The sequence below is a fragment of the Microtus oregoni genome, unplaced genomic scaffold, assembly GCF_018167655.1.
Source record: "Microtus oregoni isolate MIOR12 unplaced genomic scaffold, Mior012 000055F_ref0000237, whole genome shotgun sequence".
In the NCBI taxonomy this organism is placed as follows: domain Eukaryota; kingdom Metazoa; phylum Chordata; class Mammalia; order Rodentia; family Cricetidae; genus Microtus; species Microtus oregoni.
In genome coordinates, this window is record NW_024543831.1 from 9505854 (window position 1) to 9509150 (window position 3297).

A 3297-nucleotide genomic window follows, 5' to 3' on the forward strand; every position below is an offset into this window, starting at 1 on the left:
TACACACACACACACACACACACACACACACACACACACACACAAGCACATACACATTGTTTTGCAGCCCTGTTTATTTAAAATGTCTGGAAACTGTAACCATCCGATAGCAATTGCATTCCTACCATTCTGTGATTTTAAAACTCCATTTTCCTACTACCAGAAATTGGAGCTCGTAGAAAAAAACTGACTTATTTCAGGTTTGGAACTTAAAGTCATGGAGACAAACTCAGAAGGACACTTGAATAGATTTTGAACGCTCAAAGATGGGAAATTTGAGTGTCATAATGATAACAGAAGTCAATGGCACATATCAATTAATGTCAAATGCACAAGTTTCCAATGATAGCAGGAAACTACATCCTCATCATCTATTATGCAGAATATTAATACATGAAATCATTATTCGAAACAACAAATTAAGGAAAGACTAAAATATTTATCTTCCCATTTCCACTAGAACTAATTCATCTTGAAAAGTTACGGAAACAGTTTCTCTTTGTAGAAGCTCTGAGCAAATCAAAAGGAAATAAGTACATAAAAAGGAATTAGTACCCTTTGCAATCTCTATTGAATTAATAGCTCTAGACAGACATCGATCATCAATAGCTGTCTACAGCCCAATAAAGGCAATCAAACAGCATGTGCCCAGTGGTGCTGCAAAACATGGCCTACAGACTTGACCCATTCCTGACATCCCAAATCAAACCCCAACTTACTCACATTTGCACAAAGTATTATAAAACAGCACATTGAAGAGCAGGGCAGCAACCCAATCAGAAAAATACAAACTTCAGAAAATTATTAAAAGCAAATGAATCGTTTCTTCAATCATAAGCGGGAATGTGGGGAGCTAAGAGAATAGGCTAAAAGAGACTGAAGCTGAAAAGACATAAGTAATAATAAGACACAACAAATAATCTGTAGAGATTATTTGAAGAGAAAATTAAACTGAGGAGCTAAAGTAAACAATTCAGTATTTATGGGCTGATTGTTATTTGAAAACATATGCTTCAGTGCTATTGCAATTAATGCTGCATTTTATATGTGATGATGATATTGTGCTTATACATTTTAACATACCATAAGGCTTAGAAGTTGATGCTGAATTTTTTGAAATGGGATGATGTTTGGAACTTGGGTGGAAATAAAACAGCAGGTGGGTGGGGACTGAAGAGCTGAACACTGATTGGGCCCTAACTTGGTAATCGTTGATGCTGGGTAACTACTTCATGATTTTCATTCTGTCTAATTCTGTGCACAGTACTCAGAAAGGTCACTTGATGGCTAGGAGTACACACTCCTGAACTTACAGGAGCTCACTGTCCTTAAACTTAATCCTAACCCAGTGCCTTGCTCAAGTTTATTTCTCTTTCCTTTATAAGCAATAGTCTTTTGTTCCCTGCTCTGTCTGCCTTGTCTCTCCTCTAACTTTACAATCCTCAGTTTTCCTCTCCTATCTTCTTTTCAGCTCTAGTCCCTCTTTCCCACCAGATCCTTCCATGATTATGTATGGCAGTGAACTGGGTCCCTTTTAAGTTGGTGGGGAAATGGAGTAGTTTTATGCGCTAGTGATATTCTGACACATATGTACGATGTAGCATTATTACAGTGACTGAGTTGGCTGACCCATCATCATCTCACAGAGTTAAGATCAACCCCCACTGTGGAAAAGCTAAATATTAGTCACTTTCCCAGTTCTCCTTTTGCCTTTAGCAGTCAGAGTCATGGACAACCACACATAGGAGGGATTTTGATTAGGAGGCAAGACTAAGAGGCAATGACTCTTTCCACTCAAACCCACTTGAGGGCAATTGTACAGCAGCAATCCTGAATGAGCAGAGCTCTGTTCTCTAGAGTTTGCCAAGACACATGGAGCTTAAGTATGGGCTGGGATGGAAAAACACTTTCATTTTTCTTTTCTAATGATTTTTAAAATTAATTTTTTGTTTATCCATGTTGAAGTAGGAGCGGCAGGCTACATTCCCAACGTCCAGCTGCCCACATGGTTAGCTTTACCTGGGAATAATTACACAGAAACTGTATTCATTTAAACACTGCCTGGCCCATTAGTTTCAGCCTCTTATTGGCTAGGTCTTACATATTGATCTAACCCATTTCTAATAATCTGTGTAGCCCACGAGGTGGCTTACCAGGGAAGATCTTAACCTGCGGCTGTGTCAATCATGGCGACTGCCTGACTCGACTTTTTTCTCCCAGCATTCTGTTCTGTCTACTCTGCCTACCTAATTTATCCTATCAGGCCAAGCAGTTTTCTTTATTAGTTAACCAATGAAAGCAACAGATAAAATACAAGACCCACCTCCATCATTTCCCCTTTTTCTGTTTAAACAAAAAAGTTGGGTGCCACTCTATTGAAGTAAGAGCGACGGGCTACATTTCCAGTGCCCAGCTGCCTGCATGATTAGCTTTACCCGGAATAATTACACGGAAACTGTATTCACTTAAACACTGCCTGACCCATTAGTTCCAGCCTCTTATTGGCTAGGTCTTACATATTGATCTAACCCATTTCTAATAATCTGTGTAGCCCACGAGGTGGCTTACAAGGGAAGATCTTAACCTGCGGCTGTGTCAATCATGGTGACTCCCTGACTTGGCTTTTTTCTCCCAGCATTCTGTTCTGTCTACTCCGCCTACCTAATTTTCTGTCCTTTCAGGCCAAGCAGATTTCTTTATTAGTTAACCAATGAAAGCAACAGATAAAATACAAGAGCCACCTCCATCATATCCATACATGGAAATGTGTCCCAATTTAACATTGACTTATGTACACACACACACACACACACACACACACACACACACACACACAATTATACTTTGTTCTTTGTTTTTTTTGCCCTTTTACCCTTTTCACTGGTGTCCCTACTTTTGCTGGTTCTCATCCAGCAATTGTACTTTTCCTGCAGTTATGCTGCCTATATTCTATGAGCTTGTTTTATTTCACCCTTCTGCTTCCTTTAGAACTCCTCTTCTAAATCATAGTTTCTCTTCTACAAACACGTATTGATGATAGATGGATAGATAGATAGACAGACAGGGAGATAGACAGACAAACAAACAGATTGAAGGATGGATGGATGATGAATGGATGACACATTCTCTGATGTTCCTGTCACCAGCTTTGTTATTACTGCAGATAAACAGCCAACCACAGAGAGAGTGACTTCTTTCCTTTTTTAATGTCTACTCATGTGAAGTCAGTTGAAAGCTGCCCCCCATCAAAGGCTGCTGGCAGGAGACTACAGGACTTTTATTATTTATTATTTATAG